We start from the raw sequence: 19,051 nt of genomic DNA, 5'->3' as shown, positions 1-19,051 counted from the left end.
ACATTCCCAATAAGATCAAGAGTGAAACAAGGTTGACCACTATCACCATTACTATTTAATATAGTATTAGAAATTCTAGCTTTGGAAATAAGAGTGGAGAAAGAGATTAAAGGAATTAGAGTAGGTAATGAGGAAACCAAGTTATCACTCTTTACTGATGATATGATGGTGTACTTTGAGAACTCCAGAGATTCTACTAAAAAGCAATTAGAAATAAAAATAGAAATAAAAAGCACCTTTAGTAAAGTTTCAGGATACAAAATAAACCCACATAAATCATCAGCATTCTTATATATCACTAACAAAATCCAACACTTACAGTTACAAAGATGAATTCCATTTAAAGTAATTACCAATAATATAAAATATTTAGGAATCTATCTGCCAAGGGAAAATCAGAAACTATATGAGCAGAACTACAAAACACTTATCACATAAATTAAGTCAGATGTAACCAATTGGAAAAATATTAAATGCTCTTGGATAGGGTAAGCAAATATAATAAAGTTGACAATACTAAACTAATCTATTTATTCATCACTATACCAATCAGACTCCCAAAAAACTATTTTGATGACCTAGAAAAAATAACAACAAAGTTCATATGGAAAAACAAAGGTCAACAATTTCAACGGAACTAATAAAAAAAATTAAATGAAGTTGGCCTAGCTGTACAAGATCTAAAATTATATTATAAAGCAGCGGTTACCAAAACCATTTGTTATTGGCTAAGAAACAGACTAGTTGATCAGTGGAATAGGTTAGGTTCAAAGGACAAAACAGTCAATAACTTTAATAATCTACTGTTTGACAAACTATAGACCCCAACTTTTGGAATAAAAACTCACTGTTTGACACAAACTGCTGGGAAATTAAAAATTAGTATGGCAGAAACTAGGCATTGACCCTCACTTAACACCATACACCAAGATAAGGTCATAATGGGTTCAGAACCTAGGCCTAAAGAATGAGATTGTAAATAAATTAGAAGAACATAGGATAGTTTACCTCTCAGATCTATGGAAAGGGAAGGAATTTATGACCAAATAAGAACTAGATATCATTATTGATCAAAAAATAGAAAATTTTGATTATATCAAACTGAAAAGTTTTTGTACAAACAAAACTAATGTAGATAAGATTAGAAGGGAAGCAATAAAGTGGAAAAACATTTTTACTGTCAAAGATTCTCATAAAGGCCTAATTTCCAAAATATATAGAGAATTGACTCTAAGTTATAAGAAATCAAGCCATTCTCCAACTGATAAACTGTCAAAGGATATGACCAGACAATTCTCACATGAAGAAATTTAAACTATTTCTAGCCATATGAAAAGATGTCATTATTAATGAGAGAAATGCAAATTAAGACAACTCTGAGATACCACTACACAGCTGTCAGATTGGCTAGAATGACAGGGAAAGGTAAAGCAGAATGTTGGAGGGGATGTGGGAAAACGGGGACACTGATACATTGTTGGTAGAATTGTGAATACATCCAGCCATTCTGGAGAGTAATTTGGCTCTATGCTCAAAAAGGTATCAGACTGTGCATACCCTTTGATCCAGTAGTATTACTACTGGTCTTATGTCCCAAAGAGACTTTAAAGAGGGGAAAGGGACCTGTATGTGCAAGAATGTTTGTGGCAGTACTCTTTGTAGTGGCCAGAAAGTGGAAACAGAGTGAATGCCCATCAATTGGAGAATGGCTGAATAAATTGTGGTACATGAATATTATGGAATATAATTATTCTGTAAGAAATGACCAGAAGGATGATTTTACAAAGGTGTGGAGAGACTTACATGAAGTGAAGCTGAGTGAAACGAGCAGGATCAGGAAATCATTATATATTTCAACAAAAATACTATATGATGATCAATTCTGATGGATGTGGCCCTCTTCAGCAATGAGATGAACCAAATCACTTCCAAAAGAGCAGTAACGAATTGAACCATCTACACCCAGAGAAAGAACTCTGGGAGATGACTATGAACCAGTACATAGAATTCCCAATCCTTCTATTTTTGTCTACTTGCATTTTTTATTTCCTTCACAGGTTAATTGTACACTATTTCAAAGTCTGTTTCTTTTTATACAGCAAAATAATTGTATGGGCATGTATACATATATTATATTTAACTTATACTTTAACATATTTAACATGTATTGGTCAACCTGCCATCTGGAGGTGGGGGTAGGGAGAAGAAGGGAAAAATTGGCACAAAATGTTTTGCTGTTGTCAATGCTGAAAAATTACCCATGCATATATCTTGTAAATAAAACATATAATTAAAAAAAAAAAAAAAACTCTCTTAGATAGAAAAATAAATAAATAAGTAGTTAACCAGTTTTCAGATACATAATGATAAGGCCTTTACTGACTGAAAAGGAAGCCTGAGCCAAAGCCTTGATTAGAAACTCCCTACCATGTACCATGTACTTTTGGCCAAGTTACAGTCTGAATGTGCCTCATTAGAAGAATTCTGTTCAACATTAGATGTTCAATTGATCTGATCAGTTGATTAGATCAACATTTCTGATGAATGTTAGATGAATTCTGAGGTACTTTCTAACTCTAGATCTATGATCATATAGGAATTTTTAAAAGATTCCTTCAGTAAATAAAGACTAAGCAGAACTTGGTACTCTCATAGCTATTAAATGGATTAATGGATTTGGCATTGGTAACCATCAATACAATCATCTCTTTCACATCATGGATGCTGGGAGCACAGTACCCCCAATGTTATAGAAAATCTCTATAAAAATGTTGATCTTTGTTCAAGAGGAGTCTGAATTGTTATGGCATTAGAAGATAAAATATATTGACATTATAGTATACTATACTTATGTATTTATGTACTTTATGTATTATATATTCTAGACTGTTTTATGTCATCTGATGGCCTTCACATGTCATCTGTGACTCCTGAAAAAATTTCCCAAATTTCATTTTATTTCTTATACTTACTTAATATATAATGAAACCCCAAGGGGGAAAGTCATTATGTGGAAGGGACAACTGCCCTGAAATTTCGGTGTGATCTTGAATTTTCTAAGCCAAGCCAAATAAATTCTAGCAAATCTTATCTAGCCAAAAAGAATTCCAATGAAAGCTTAATAATTAAAGACATTTTCGTCTTGTTATAAACAGTCTCCAACATTCAAAATAAGATCATTCCCAGAAGGCGATGCACAAGGTAAGGATGATATGTGTGTTAGGAAAGAAGGAGAGAAAGAAGGGATAGGGCAGGGAAAGAGAGGAGAACAGAATTCTTGAAGCCTGTCTAATAGTAGAGGCTTTGAGAGTATGAAACCTGCCCATATATAAATTTAAAAATATTTTTACAAGAAGCATAGCTGACTTATATCTTGTAGCTGCTTCTATTATGGAAATTAGCAAATAAACAGGGATTAAAAGAGCAGTGCTTCTGAAATAGTTGCTCCCTTGCATCAATAGAGAACTGGCAAGCACAAGCTAGCAGATGGCAGCTACTAGTAATTGTGTTCATAGAATCAGAGCTCTAGAGCTGCAAGGAATCCTAAAGATCATCAGGTCCAACCCCCTGATTTTAGTTATGTGACCTTGGATAAGGCATTTAACCTTTTGAGGTCTCAATTCTTCATAAATAAATACTAATAGTATGTGAATTATCTTTTTTAAGAGATAATCAATACAGCGTAATGGACTAAGAACCAGGAAAACCTGTAAAATCCTGTCTCTGACTCATACTAACTGTGTGACCCTGGAAAGTCATTGAATTTCTCAATGCTTTAGGCAGCTTTTATTAATTGTAGAAACTGTGCATTGATAGAAGAAATTTTCTCACCAGGGAGTTTCTTATCCTGGTAAAATAGCAGATCTAGTCCCTATCTTATTATTCTGTTTCTACAGAATTCAAATTTAATAAGCTAGTGGTAAGTTTGGAATGATTCAAGACCTAAGAGTATCTTTATGCTGTAATGTGATGTAATTTAATTTAATTTTTAAAAACTTTACAATTTTTATTAAAGCTTTTTTTTTAATTTTCAAAACATATGCAGAGATAATTTTCAGCATTCACCCTTGCAAAACCTTGTGTTCAAATTTTTTCCCCCTCCCTTTACTCCACTTTCTTTCCTAGATGGCAGTAATCCAATATATTTTAAATATGTGCAATTCTTCTAACATATTTCCCAATTATCATGCTGCACAAGAAAAATCACATTGAAAAGGAAAATAAGGAAACATGATGCAAGAAAATAGCATTTGGGTGCTTGTGGAAAAAAGGGACCATATTGAAGAGATATTTTGAAGGTAGAAAACACAATATTGGGCAAAAAATCACATTGTGGGGTAAATGTGACAAAGAGTCAAGGGGAAAAAAAACCAAACCTGAAAATGTTAATGGCTGGGAGCATTGTGGAGACCACAACAGTAATGAGAACTTTGTAAAGAAGGAAGATTGGTAGTTGTTAGATAATGAGTTTTGCTTTGAACTTTATATCAAATTTAAGGTCTCTAATCTGAAACCAAAGGTTGCACTGAATGTTAGGAGAAAGATCAGAGTGGAATAAATAAATCTGATAATCACCTAAAAAGATGATCGTTGACCCCATTAAAATGAAAGAATTAACCTAGCAAGATAGTTTAAAAGAAGAGAAAAGAGGGGCAGCTAGGTGGCCCAATGGATAGAGCACCAGTCCTGAATTCAGGAGGACTTGAGTTCAAATCTGGTCTCAGACACTTAACACTTCCTAGCTGTGTGACCCTGGCCAAGTCACTTAACCCCAGCCTCGGGGAAAAAGAGAGAGAGAGAGAGAGAGAGAGAGAGAGAGAGAGAGAGAGAGAGAGAGAGAGAGAAGATTTCAGCTCAGTTGCTTATGACATGCCAAGTCTCAAAGAAGACTACAAACTTTACCTTTTCTAGATCATTATTTTAAAATAAATTCTCTATATTTCACTTCATGCCTCTTCCACAAAGTTCCCTTCCTTTACTGCCTTGAGTTATATAGCCCTCTAATTTTGGGACCATGATCAGATTCACCCTATCATTTTTCTGGATGTAATGGATCAAATCTCTCACTTCCCACTATTTCTGAAATATTCTCAAAATGCTCTAATATGATTACCACTTCCAAAAATGTATAATTTCTCATATGAATTTGAGAGTTTCATGAAGCAAGAGTACCCTTGTAATTATATTTTTATTTCTAAGGTTCATCATACTTCTTGGAAAATAATAAAATACTTAATAAATGTTCTTTTTTTTAATCAATTCTTTCCAAAGTCAAGAGTAATTGAAGAATGACAATTGAACCTGTAGAAATCTTATGGTAATGGTACATAGAATAAGATGTTGTGTAACAAAAAGGAGAAGGAAGAAGAATAAATAACACCAGATTAAGTAAATAGAAAGAAATGCTTCAGATGAGAGGAAATGTTATCCTGATAAACTTTAATTTCTTTCATTCTTGCCTCAAGAGGTTTGTTTACACAATAAAGATGCTTGCTTTGTTTTTACCTTAGGCTGATTTCAATATTATTTATTTTGGTGAATAGTAAAGAAGCAAAATAGAAATTAGTAAAGGGCATCAAGTGTTAAATTTCATCATTTTTCACAGATCCCTTTAAGATTAATATAGCTGTATTTCTTAAAATCCTACTGCCATCTAGTGGTACCTGTCTGAATTAAAAACATGAAGATGGTAGGGAAAAAATGAGTTGGGGTAAAATAAATCTCTAAAGAGGGAGAAAGAGAGTTAAGAAATTCAACCTGATTTTGTAAATAATTATCAATTTTTATATCTGCCCCAAAAGATAATATGGTCTAATAATCTAAATGATCAATTAATTTATTGTCGTTCATTTGCAAAAGATCCAAAAAAGAAAAAGAAAAAAAAGGGGGGGGGTAAAGGAGGCTAAACTCAATGATCCTTATAATATTAGAGGATAGAAAAGACTTTTTAAAGCCTTTGGGTTTTTTTTTTTCATATTTTCAAAACTTTGTGTGTTTTTGTTTTCCTTGTATTCATGTTATTTTATCTAAACAGAAAAGCACATTAACCAATTTGATAAATTGGAAAAATTTGGCATTCAGCCAGGAGAGCCAATTGGAGTCATATCAACAAAAGCTCTTATTTTTCTACACTTGCTTTGGAATTCTCCTGATTCTTAAATGATGGAGATTCCTGAGTCTTCCATATTTGTGCTGATTATGTTAGGAATTGAAGACCTGAAATCACATTCTTCTAGTTATTGTTAGAAGAATGATAGCTACCCTGGGACTGGGTTCAGAAATTCTAGAGGAATTATTATTGATTCAACAAAAGTAAATAAGAAAAACAAGAAACATATAGCATTTTCTCATTAGTACCAATAAAACTATACTTTATTTGGCAACAATTGGTAGGTGTCTGCAGTACCTAATTTGTAATTTTTACTTTGAATGGAAATTTTTATTGTGAGTGAAGTGAGATTGTCCTAATTTTAGAAACTGATAATTCCATAAAGTGAAACTGATTAGAAATGCTGGGGGGGAAATTACTTAACTAATCAAACATATCACTGAAGATCATCTTCTAGATAAATTTGCTCATTTGCTCATTGCAGTTGAGACTCAATGGTGAACAAGAATCTGTCTGGTAGATAAATCTTTATTTGGCCAATCCATTACAAAAGATATTAAGAATTTTAAATGTGGGGCAGCTAGGTGGCACAGTGGATAGAGCACCAGCCCTGAATTCAGGAGGACAGGAGTTCAAACCTGTTCTCAGACACTTAACACTTCCTAGCTCTGTGACCCTGGACAAGTCACTTAACCCCAGCCTCAGGGGGAAAAAAAAAAAAAAAAAAAAAGAGAATTTTAAATGCACCATTGGACATTTTACATTCTTTGCCTATTTGCCTGAAAACTCAATAAGTAATGAGGAAAATGTGCAAATTATTATGCATTTCTATATTTACAATGTGTAGGCATTGATTTGGTTTTACAACTAATTAATATATATATATATTAAGATGTTGGCATCAGCAGATTGGAACTAGATTTTTTTTTGTAAGTGTATGCCGAAATGCTGTATCTTCTTTTAATAATTACAAAATTTTAATAGCACCAGATTTCTTGTTTTTCCCTTGAACATCTCATATTATGATGAAAAATAACATATTAATTTAATGAAACAAAATATAAAGAACACCTATTAAATGAAAACAATTTTAACAGGTCATTTAGAAAGGGAATACTAGCAAATTGTGATTATTTTATTTCCAGAAGTAAACTTAACATACAAAGCATTTCTCCATGAAATAATAATAAACGTTTTGCTTATTCTTGTTAATAACTTTAAGGCATAAAAGAGAAGAAATTTTAACAAAATAGGCACTTCAAGATAGTATGTATATGATAGTTAAAAATAGCTAAAATTAGTATTTATTTCTGTATTGTCTCATTGGGGAAATTATAAGAGTCTTATTTTAAAACACAGATGAAACTTCTATGAAAATAAATTCATGTTAAAAAAGTTAATGACTTTGATTTGAAAACTATTATTTTAAACATGTTATAGACAAAAAGACTTGAAATTCCAGCATTTATACATTACCAGCTTCCCTCAAATCTCCATCTAATCCTCCAATTTTGTTAACCTGAAATTGCATTATATATATTCATTTTATTTTGCTTTGTATCATTTACAAAATAATTTTCTTTTCTTAGGTTTCTTAGGTTCTGTAAAAGGCCATTTAATTTACATAAACAAATATAAATACATATACACATATATACACATACATATATGTATGTATATGTATAGTGACATAATTTTCAAAACTTTCTACTCTTCTTAATCCCTATTTCCTGCTAAATTCTCTTTGATCTGGTGATATAAGTCCCCTAGGCCATTTTCCAAAAAAGGACATTCTGTCTTTCTACTATGTGTATTGTCTTTTGCTCTTCTTCATTCCTAAAACAGTTGTGACTCCATGGAGTACAGGAATTTTTCTGGTAGATAAATCCATATTCTGCCATACCATTATAAATAGCATTAAGAATTTTTAATGAAACATTAAACATATTATAACTCATACCTACTAGTCTGAAAACTTTTAAGCAGTAAGTCTCACTCTTTCTCTCTAACTACTAAAATCCCTGGATTACTTCAAGAATCTTGATGCAGAGAGTATTTCCCATTCCCTCTTAATTACAATATCTTTCTTTTATTTATCATTTCCTATTTTTTCTATTTACACCTTACTTTGTCTATATTTGTTTACATGGTGTTTGTCCCATTAGATTGTAAACTTTCTCCCTTTTGTCCCTTTTTATACTCAACACTTAGCATAGTGCCTGTCATATAAGATTTACAAATATTCATTGACTAACTTGACAAAATTCCTCAAAACTACTGAATAACTTCTAAGAAAAATACAAATACTTATTAAGCAGCTACTAGGTAGATGGCAATATAGTATAATAGATACAGAGCTAGTTTCATATTGAGGAAGATTTTTTATTATCACTTAGGAAGGACTCTGTTGCTTTTGTTCACTAGAACTTAGAGCCACAGTGGAGTGGGGTCATGTTTCATGGTCTCAGGGCAGAAAAGAATGTTTGTGGTCAAGTTCCCTAAAGAATCTTTGAAAACATCTTGGGACAGTTCACCTTTCACCTTGGAAATGAAACTGCACATTAACAAATACTTAAAATCCAAGCAATAGATTAGGGAAATGAGCAGGCAACAGAAAAAAATTCTGACCATGGATAGTTCCTGTGGGGATAAGGAAGATCAAAACACACATTTAGAAGATAACAAAGTCAAAGCTCCAACATTAAAAGACTCCATGAAAAATAGGAATTGGTTTCAGGTCATGGAAAAGCTCAAAATAGATTTTGAAAATCAAGTAAGAAAAATGAAAAAAAAATCGGGGAAGAGAATTGATAGCCCTATAAAAGGAAATACAAAAAGCTAATGGGAAAAAGAATATATTAAAAAGCAAAATTGGCCAAGTGGCAAAAAAGTTACAAAAGCTTACTCAAGAAAGTAATTACTTAAAAATAAGAATTGAGTAAATGGAAGCTAAGGACTTTATGAGAAACCAAGAAAAAATACAACAAGAAAAAACAAAACAAAAAAGAAAGAAAGGAAGGAAGGAAGAAAGAAAGAAAGAAAAAAATAGAAAAGAATGTGAAGTATCTCATAGAAAAAACGTCTGATCTAGAAAATAGATCCAATAGAAATAATTTTAAAATTATTTATCTACCTGAAAACCATGATCCAAAAAAGAGATTAGATATCACCTTTTAAGACATTATCAAGAAAGATTGTCCTGATACTTTAGATCCAGAGAATAAAATAGAAATTGAAAGAATCTATCAACAATCTCCTAAAAGAAATCTCCAAACGAAAACTCCCAGGAATATAACCAAATCCTAGTATGCCTAGGAAAAGGAGAAAATATTTCAAGCATTCAGAAAGAAACAAGTGAAGTATAATGCAGCCACAGATAACACAAGATTTAGCAGCTTCTATGTTAAAGTATAAGAGGGTTTGGAATGTGATAGTCTAGAGAGCAATAAAAATAGGATTACAACCAAGAATCAAGTATAATCCTTCAAGGGAAAAGTTGAATATTCAGTGAAATAAAAGACTTTCAAGTATTTCTGATGAAAATACCAGAGCTTAATAGGAAATTTGACTTTGAAATGCAGAACACAGGAGAAGAATAAGGAGATAATCAGGAAAATTATATCAGTAAGGGACTTAATAAGGATTTGCATTCCTATATGGGAGTACAACATTTGTAACTCATTAGAACTTTCTCATCATTATGCCAGTTATAAGGAATATATGTAGAGAGAGGGCACAGGTGTGAGTTGAATCCAAAGGGATAATATTGATAAAAAATTAATTAAGGAAAAACAATGTATAGGGACTAATAAGAAAGGGAGCATTTGAATGGCATACATACATTATCTGGCATTTAAGAGGCAAGAAAAAAATATATACTTTAGAAAAAGGAGAGGGAAGTACAAGTGTGTGAATCTTACTCTCATCAGAATTGACTCAAAAAGAAATAATATACACACTCAATATGCACATAGAAATATATCTTACCTTGAAAGAAATTAGGAGAGGAAGATAATAGGGGAAGGGGGGGTGATAGAACAAGAGAGAGCATATTGGGGGAGGGGATGGTCATTGGCAAAACACTTTTTAGAAGGATTAGGATGAAAGGAGAGTATACAAAATATATGCAGAGGATATAGTTAGCAATAATAACTTAGAAATTTGAAGCAAGTTTCTCTTAAAAGTTCTCATTTCTCAAATGTATAGCGAACTGAGTCAAATTTACTTATAAAAGAACCATTCTCCAATTAACAAATGATCAAAAGATATGATCTATGCCCAAAGGACTATAAAACCATGCATATCCTTTGACCTAACAATAATACTACTAAGTATGCATCAGAAAAGAGATTTAAAAAAAAGAAAAAGAAAAAGGACTCATATACAAAAATATTTATTGTAGCTCTCTTCTCAGAGCAAAAACTTGGAAACTGAGAGAATTCCCATTAATTTGGGAATGGCTGAATAAATTGTGACATGTAATTCTCAGAGCAAAAACTTGGAAACTGAGAGAATTCCCATTAATTTGGAAATGGCTAAATAAATTGTGACATCATTGTTCTGTGGGAAATAATGAGCAGAATGCTATCAGAGAAACCTAAAATATACTCTATGAACTCAAAGTGAAACTTACTGTGTACATGGTAACAGAAATGTTTTGGGATGATCAGCTGTGAATGACTTTGATTTTTAACAACATAATGACCCAGGACTACTCTCAAGAACATGATAAAAAAAGCCATCCATACCCCAAAAAAAGAACTATTGTGTCTTAATTCAGACTTAAAACACACTCTTTTTTTAAACTGTTTCTTTTTCTTGAGGGTTTTTTTTTGAGGGGTAGGAGATCTGTGTTTTCTTTCGCAATTTTTTAAATGTTTTGCGTAACTTCACACATGTCTTTGTAAAGGAGAGTGAAGGTATAGAGAAAGAAAGAGAATCTGAAGCTCAAAGTTTTAAAAGCAAATGTTAAAAAAAAATGTGTTACTGGGGAAAATAAAGTTAGTAAATATAAAGAGAAGAAGAAACGATAATACATGGACTACAGAAGTCCTAGGAATGGATCTGGATGTTTCTCCATTTTTAGACAGTGAAAGACAGAAAGGATAAGTAAAAGAACATAAGTTAGAGATGAAGTTAGAGAGAAGCCAAAGCAGGTGAGAGTATCCAGAAAATAAAAGTGATTAACAATGTAAAAAGCAGGGGGAAAAGTCAAGAATAATCATTTTTTTTCAAATATGCAATTGCTGTTGATCTTGGAAAGAATAGTTTCAAACTTCACATGAAGAGACTGGAAGTTTTATTGCAATGGATTGAGAATGAGTAGAGATAAGGAGATGTATGCACGAATAATTACCTTTCTTTATAAGAATTTGGTTCTTAATATAGAGAACTATATAATTATTGCCTCGAAGAATTATAAGGGGAAATGAAAGTTTGGTTTGAGAATGAGCAAGTTCTATGGTATGGTATAGAAAGGGACAATATAATAGATTACAGTAGGGTAAAAAAAAATGGAAGGTGATATTTTAAGGCATAAAATTTTTAGATCACAGATTGCCAGACATATTGATCTAGTCTTCCAGTTACATTATATAGCTGAAGAAATTGAACTGCCATAACATAAAATGAATCAAAATTGTGGATTATACAAAGTAAAAAATAATCTCAACTAATACCAAATACCAGTGGTGAATGCTGTGCAAAAAATTATGTGAAAAATATTAAAGAGGAAATATGTGGCTGGAAAAGGTGTTGGGTCACCTATATAGTATGAATTAAATATAGCAGCTTAAATGATGAACTTCTCTACAGGAAAACTTTAAACAAAAACATCAGTAGCAAAAGAACTTCATTGTGTTGGGTGGAATTTTTCTGGATAATGTAAATACAAGTTAAGGAATTGTTTTGCATAAAATGATAGAGTATGGATTGTTAATCAGTATTTTAGGAGAAAATATGCACATTGATAAAATCACACATGAATTGTGGTATGGAAATAATAAAAACTTGTAAGTCTAAATAAATACTATCTTATCTGTTCACAGTTACAATATGAGATCTTTCCAAATCTGGAATTATACCAAATGAGTTATTAAAGTATCTGTATTCTTTGAGCAGAAATACCACTATTTGGTCTCTTTCTAAAGATGATTATGGAAATTGATTTAGAGCTAGGAAGAGAGTTCTAAGGATGAAGATAAAATGGTGGAATGAAGCCAGGAAGCTATTTAAACTTTCCCAGTATCCCTCAAAAAACACATGAAATCAAACTTCTGAATGTTTGGTGGAAAGAAACTTCTCTCCAGATTGAGATAGATTAGAAGGACTTCAAAAAAGGTAAGTTTCAATGAAGTAATAGGAATGTTCAACCCAGCTCAGATGATGTCTGGAAAATCCAATGAGAGAGTTTTAATCACAGCAGATTATCAAATGAGACCTTCTATCCTAGTTTAGTAATAGAGCAGACCAGTGGAACAGCCTCCATTTCCATTGTAGAAAGCAAATTTCAAGTCTAAGAAAAAGGCTGTTACCTGGAGAGAGGAAGTTGGGTTATGGTCTATCATGAGCAAGATACCAAACATAAGGGGCCCTTGTACTCAATGCCAAGACTCAGAGATGCTGATCCCTGAACCCCAAGAGCAGAGCTCTATCACAAAAACACAAATAAGGAGAAAGAAAAGAAAATGAGCAAGAAACAGAAAAGAATCTTAACCATATAAAGATACTACAATGACACTGGAGAGCAAAATAACTAAATGATGAGAAAAAAATCTCCACATTTTGGGAAATTTCAAAATGATGTGAATTGGTTTCAAGCCCAGAAAGGCTTCTTGGAAGTGCACATTAAAGATTTGAAAAAGAAAATAAGAGAGGTACAAGGAAAAATAGGAAAAGAAACAAAAGTTATGCAAGAAAAAATCAACAGGTAGGAAATGGGAAAAAAATCCCTTTTAAATTACATTTGCCCAAATGAAAAAAAAAAAAATCTGCTGAAAAAATTATTGAAAAAACTCACAATTGGTTAAATGCAAAAAAAAAAAAAAAGAAAGAAAGAAAGAAAGAAAGAAAGAAAGAAAAAGAAAAAGAAAAAAAAGGAAGTAAGAAAGAAAGAAAAAAGATAAATAAATCCACTGAAGAAAAAAATACCTTGAAAAGTAAAATTAATCAAATGGGAAAAAAGAGATACAGAGATACAAAATCTAACTGAAGAAAATCACACACTAAAAACTAAAACAGGTCAAATGGAACCTAATGACTCTATTAGACATCAGGAATTAGTAAAAACAAACTTAAAAGAGTGAAAAAATGGCAGAAAATGTAAAACATCTCTTTGGAAAAACAACTGATCTGGAAAATAGATCAAGTAGAAACCATTTTAAAAATGTTGGTTCACCTGAAAGTCATGACCAAAAAGAGTTTGGATAGCATTCCTCAAGAAATCATCAAGGAAAACTGTTGTGATATACTAGAATTGGAGAGTGAAATAATCATTGAAAGAATTGATCAATCACCTCCAGTAAGTGATACTTAAAAGAAAAACTCAAGAAACATTGTTGTGAAACACCAGAACTATAATCACAAGGATAAAATACTTCAAGCTGCCAAAAAAAAACAAAAAAACAACACACACACACACAACAACAAAAACAATAATACAATTCCTTTATCAAGGAGCAACAGTCAGGATTCCCAAGGATCTAGCCACATCCACAATAAAGTTTCAGAGGGCCAGTAATAAAGTGTTCTGGAAATCAAATGACCTGAGATTATGTCAATAAAGAAAGTGACTTTCAATCATTTCTATTGACAAAACCAGAATTAAACATAAAAATTTAATCTTCAAACACAAGGCTCAAAAGAAGCAGAGAAAGGTAAAAAGGAGGAAAATATGTATTATTTAAACTGTTTACATCTCTAGATGGGAAAATGACATCTGAAACTATTTTAAGAACTATGTGTTATTGTAGCAGCTATGTTGTGATCCACCCTAAGTTTGTACATTCCTCTCTCTGGATGTAGATGGCTCTGTTTATCACAATATCATTGGAACTGGCCTGAATCATCTCATTTTTGAAAAGACCCACATCTATCAGAACTGATAATTGTATATAATCTTCTTGTTGATGTATAAAATGATCTCCTAGTTCTGCTCATTTCACTTAGCTTCAGTTCATGTAGGTATCTCCAAGCCTCTCTAAAATCATCCTGCTGATCATTTCTTACAGAACAATAATACTCCATAATATTCATATATCATAACTTATTCAACCATTAGATAACTGATGGGCATCCATTCAATTTCCAGTTCCTTGCCACTACAAAACGGGCTGCCACAAATATTTTTGCACTTTTTGGTCCCTTTCTCTCCTTTAAGATCTTTTTTAAAGATATAAGTCCATAGAAACAGCTGGTCAAAGGGTATGCACAGTTTCATAGCCCTTTGGGCATAGTTCCAAATTACTCTCCAGAATGACTACATCTGTTCATAATTCCACCAATAACATATTGTCTAAGTTTTCCCACATCACCTTCAACATTCATCATTGTGTTTTTCCTGTCAAATTAGCCAATCTTAGAGGTGTGTAGTGATACCTCAGAATTGTCTTAATTTGCATTTCTTTGATCAATACTGATTTAGAGCATCTTTTCATATGACTAGAAATGGTTTCAATTCTTTATCTGAAAATTGTCAATTCACATCCTTTTACCATTTATCAATTGTAGAATGACTTGAATTCTTATAAATTTGAGTCAGTTCTCTATATATTTTAGAAATGAGGCCTTTATCAGAATCCTTAGGTTAGATTCACAGGACAAAATCATCATTGGCTATTGAATCAATATCTGACAAAACCAAAGTCCCCAGTTTTTGGGATAAGAACTCACTACTTAACCGTTGGGAACTCCTGGGAAATTTGGAAATTATAATGGCAGAAACTAGGCATTAACTCACACCTGACACCATAAACCAAGATAAGGTCAAAATGTGTTCATGATTTAGACATAGAGAGTTATATTATAGGCAAATTAGAAGAGCAAAGGATCGCATATCTCTCAGATTTGTGGAGAAGGAAGGAATTTGTGGCCAAAGAAGAATTGGAGTTCATTACTGAACACAAAATAGATAATTTTGATTTTATTAAATTAAAAAAAGTTTTGAACAAACAAAACCTAATGCAGACAATATTAGAAAGGAAGTAATAAACCTATATGTTTTCTATAAAGAATCATGTTGAAGTGAACTTTCCCCTCTTCTTCTATTACTCCAGAACAATTTTCTTGGATTATTTCTTGCATTATTTTGTGACAGTCCTTTTTTTGATTGTAACTTTTAGAAAGTCCAATTATTTTTAAATTTTCTCTTCTTGATGTGTTCTGCAGATCTGTCATTTTTTGTAAGATATTTCATAGTCTGTTCTATTTCTTTCTTTATTTTAATGTATTTTGCTATTTTTGGCCTTCCAAAACTTCACTGGCTTCTACTTGCCCAAACTAATTTTCAGAGTTATTTTTGTCTTTGCAACTCTGCATCTCCTTTTCTAGTTGGTTAACTTTTTTCATAATTTTCTTGTTTTTCTTGGATTTTGTTTACTTTTTTCTTTAGTTTTCCTCAAGGTCTCTTATCTGATTTTTAAATTATTTTTTTGAGCTTTCCTATAAATTCTATCTGATCAGGGAATCATTTCAGGTTATTCTTTGGGGGTAGCAGCTTGTTTTACTTCAGTGTACTCCTCTGAAAATGAGCCACAGTTTTCCCTATTGCCATAATATGTTTCTACAGTGAGGTTTTTTCTTCTTTGCCTATTCATTTTTTAAGATAAAAGATATTAGTGTAAAAAGCTCTAATCCTGAGATAGAGGGGAAGGAAGGAAAGAAGGAAAGACGGAAGGGAGACAGGGAAGGAGAGAGAGTAGGAATAAACAATTACGTAAAGGACTTCAATCATTTGGTTTTATAGTTCACTAAAAGACAATGATAAATGTTTTTCTGGATCCCTTGGAATCTTATATTATAATATCCATGATTTGCATGTAATACAAACAAGTAATACAATGCTATTCTAATCTGATATACCAAAAAAGTTATTATAAACAAAAGAAATACTGAACTTAAGGGAAAGAGTGGGAAATATATTGGAAAATTATTTAATATTTAGAAATAAAAGTAATCTAAGAAACTGAAGATAACTCAATATAGACACTCCTGTATATTCTGAATGCTTCTCATAAAAAGATGTGTAGGAGGGAATGGACATTATAATAAACAAAATTATTTAAACACATAGGTTTAGATAGAATGATCACAATTAAGTAAATCAGATAGAAGACAGATTTGTAGAGAATTTAATAAGAATTTTCAAGGTTTCAGGTACTGTACTAAGCACTGGAAATATGTACTAAAAAGCAGAGTATGTCTTGCCCCTGAGGAGATCATATTCTAATGGAAAAAGAGAGGACATAATGCAAAGATGAAAGCATGTGTGGTGGTAGAAGAGATATATCCAGTATGGTACTGACATGATTGAGAGAAATGAGGAAGTTTAATTCAAAGAAATATAAGATTAAAAACTAATTTATCAGAGCTGAGAAAAATGATGAACAGTGTCTAAGGTGACTATGGGTATAAGAGGGATATGGATAAGAATAAAAATGACTGCCAAAAGGAATATAGCATGATGGAAAGTCATGTCTAGGCCTGTTTCCCAGCAAAATTAAAAGAAAACTTGCCTATTATAACTATTATACTAACAATTTGATTTTCTTCTTTCTTTTTTCTGATCAGATTTACCAAAGGTTTATCTATTTTATTGGCTTTTTCATAAAACCAACTCTTGGTTTTATTTATTAATTCAATGGTATTTTTATTTTCAATATTATTGATTTCTCCTTTTAATTTTTGTATTTCACGTATAATTTTTGGTTGTGGGGTTTTAATTTGGTCTTTTTCTAGCTTTTTAAGTGGCAGGCCCATTCGTTAATCATCTCTTTCTCTATTTTCTTCAAATAAGCCTCTAAAGATATAAAATTTCCCCTTATTACTGCTTTAGCTGCATCCCACAGATTTTGGTATGATGTCTCATCATTGTCATTATCTTGGGTGAAATTATTAATTGTTTCTATAATTTGCTGTTTCACCCAGTCATTCTTTAAGATGAGATTATTCAGTTTCCAATTACTTTTTGGTCTATTTACCCCTAACTTCTTACTGAATGTAGCTTTTATTGCATTATTATCTGAGAAGAAGGCATTTATTATTTCTGCCTTCCTACATTTAATTTTGAGATCTTTATGTCCTAATTTATGGTCAATTTTGTATAGGATCCATGAACTGCTGAGAAGAAAGTATATTCCTTTCTATTGCCATTCAGTTTTCTCCATAGGTCTATCATACCTAGTTTTTCTAATGTTCTATTTAGTTTTTTAATTTCTTTCTTATTTGTTTTGTGGTTTGATTTGTCTAAATCTTAGAGTGCAAGGTTGAGATCTCCCACTATTATAGTTTTACTATTTCTTTTTGCAATTCTCTTAACTTTTCCTTTAGAAAGTTAGATGCTATACCACTTGGTGCATATATGTTTAGTATTGATGTGGCTTCATTATTTATGCTACCTTTCAGCAGGATATAGTTTCCTTCCTTATCTCTTTTAATTAGATCAATTTCTGCTTTTGCTTGATCTGAGATAAGGATGGCTACCCCTGCTTTTTTTGGGCTTTACCTGAAGCATAATAGATTCTGCTCCAAACTTTTACCTTTACTCTGTATGTATTTCCCTGCTTTAAGTCTGTTTCCTGTAAACAACATATTGTAGGGTTCTGATTTTTGATCCAGTCTGCTATCCGCCTCCATTTGATGGGAGCGTTCATCCCATTCACATTTACAGTTAAAATTACTAATCCTGTATTTCCTGCCATCATATTATCCCCAGATTATGCTTTTTCCCTTGACCCCCCCAAACCCCTTCCCCGATATTTAATTTATAGACCCCACTTGTGACATGCAGCCCTCCCTTTTTTTAGTATCCCTCCCCCCTCCCTCCAAGTCCCTTCCCTTATTCTCCTTTTCCTTTTCCCTTTTCCTCTCCCCCCTTTTAATTAGGTGAGAGAGAGTTCTCTGAAAAACAAATATGTCAATTATTTACTCTTTGAGCCTCTTCTGATGAGAGTAAGATTCACACAATGTTTCTCCCCCTCACTAAATCCCCTCAGATATGGTGTATTTTCTATGCCTCTTCCTGGGATGTAGTTTCCCTCTTTTTATCAATCCTTCCCCTTTTTCTGATACTACCCCCTTCACTTTACTACACCGCCCCTTTTTTATATCAGTAAAATCAAATTATCCATGTGTACTTTCTATATATCCACAACAGAGATACAGTTCTCAAGGGTTCTGTGTACCTTTTTCTGTTTCTCTTCAGTCTTGTGGATGTAGATCAAATTTTTTGTTTAAGTCTGGTTTTTTTCTTAGAAACATATGGAATTCCTCTATTTCATTAAATGAACATCTTCTTCCATGGGAAAAGATGCTAAACTTAGCTGGGTAGTTTATTCTTGGTTGTAATCCTTGATCTTTTGCCTTTTGGATTATCAGGTTCCAGGCCCTTCTATCTTTTAATGTGGAGGCAGCCAGATCTTGTGTGATCCTTATTGTGGCACCTTGGTATTTAAATTGTTTTTTTCCTAGGTGCTTGCAAGATTTTCTCCTTTGTGTGGTAATTCTGCAGCTTAGCCACAATATTCCGTGGTGTTCTTTCCGTGGTGTTCTTTTTTTAGAGTCTATTTCAGAAGGAGTTCGATGAATTCTTTTGATGTCTATTTTCCCTTCTGTTTCTATTATCTCTGCACAGTTCTCTCTGATGATTTCCTGTAAAATAGAATCTAAGCTCTTTTTTTGGTCATAGTTTTTGGGAAGTCCAATGATCCTCAGATTATCTCTCCTAGA

Source organism: Sminthopsis crassicaudata, chromosome 4, assembly GCF_048593235.1.
Source record: "Sminthopsis crassicaudata isolate SCR6 chromosome 4, ASM4859323v1, whole genome shotgun sequence".
Lineage (NCBI taxonomy): Eukaryota > Metazoa > Chordata > Mammalia > Dasyuromorphia > Dasyuridae > Sminthopsis > Sminthopsis crassicaudata.
Note: the sequence above shows the minus strand (reverse complement) of the source record.